Here is a 1363-nt window from a genome sequence, read left to right on the forward strand (position 1 = left end):
GGGATTCTCCTGGCTGGTAAGTGGGGGTGTGGCCCAGGGGGGCCCATCCCAGACCCCGCCAGCTCACTTCGGGGACTCCCATGGCTCCCACATCAGGGCTAACCTTCCTTATCTTCATGTCAGCCTGGCTTTGTCAGCTCAAAGGATCCCCTCCTCAGTCCCCCAGGCTTGGGTCTCCCCAAGGGCACTCAGTGTCACTCACTGGGGAAACGTGGCGTTGGGCTGGCCCCATGGGGCTCAGTGCGCCCCAGCATTATGGCTTTCAGAGATGGGGCCCTCCCCATCCCTCACCCCTTTCAGCCCTCAAGCATCCTGGGTTCTGGGAATGTGACGAGGTGATTGCCTCGTTCCCTTGCTGGACGCTGAACAGCACTTGTCAGCCCCCTCCAGTAGCCTGGGTCTCACCAGAAAGGACTTTCCTTGGGACAGGGTCCTGCTACAGGGTGGAAGAAAAGAGTGGGACCCTTGAGGTATACCCTCTTACCCTCACAGTCCCCCTTTCTGGTGGCAGGGCAGGGTTGCCTTGTCTCTGGTGGGCTTGGATCAGAGAGGGGAGAAGTCTCTGGAGGTAGACCAGTGGTTCGGGGCAGAGCCAGGGCCAGGGTTTGGGTCTCCTCGGGTCCCCTGAAGCAGGGAGGTGGCAGGGAGAGCAGGCACCTGAGACTGTGGGCCAGTTCCCAGCCCACCAAGCGGCTGATAGAAAAGGGCTCTCCTGGTTTGCAGCTGTCCTGGTGGTCTCGGCTCCTGCCCTGCCCCTTCCTCCTGCTCACGAAGACCTGGGCCCATCTCCCTGGACCTCTGGCACATCTGCTTTGCAAGGTGGCAGCAAGAAGATACTCCTCTCATCATTAAACCACTTGGTGCCAGTCCCTGCAGGGGTCTCTCCCTCAGTCGAGAGGTCAGGGGAGGCTCCTAGCAGGAGGGCAAGAGGCCTTTTCCCAGAGGCCCCTGGGGACCAGCAAGGTCTCCTAGGCTTCCTCCTGGACTCGCAGCTCCTCCCGAACCAGACTGCCCCTTTGGGACCCTCTGGCACCCCAGGAGGCGCCACACACAGAGCAGCTCTATCCGCAGTAGCTGAGCCTGCAGCCCACGGCGCCCCCAAGTCCCAGCCAGTGTCCCATGTGGCTGCACCTGGAGATGGAGAGGAGATCTTGGTCCCTGGGTCTCCAGAGAGGCCTGCCACATCACCACTGCAGGCTTCTCCCCAACCGCAGTCCCAGCCTGTGAGCAGGCACCTCTTCAACCCCAAGGTCTGGACACCATCTGCATCAGGGCCCAGCAACTTCAGGCCAGGGAACGCCCCACTTCTGACGTTGGCTCCAAGGGCCCCAGAGAAGGCCGTGTCCTCAGCACCCCAGGGCCC

General features: G+C 62.1%; 1 pseudogene; it reads right to left on the minus strand.

The window, feature by feature from the left end:
• The window catches only part of LOC104991050, a 9675-nt pseudogene that overhangs the window by 7956 nt on the left and 356 nt on the right, over positions 1-1363 (minus strand).

Source organism: Bison bison, unplaced genomic scaffold, assembly GCF_000754665.1.
Source record: "Bison bison bison isolate TAMUID 2011002044 unplaced genomic scaffold, Bison_UMD1.0 scf7180017864181, whole genome shotgun sequence".
NCBI lineage: Eukaryota > Metazoa > Chordata > Mammalia > Artiodactyla > Bovidae > Bison > Bison bison.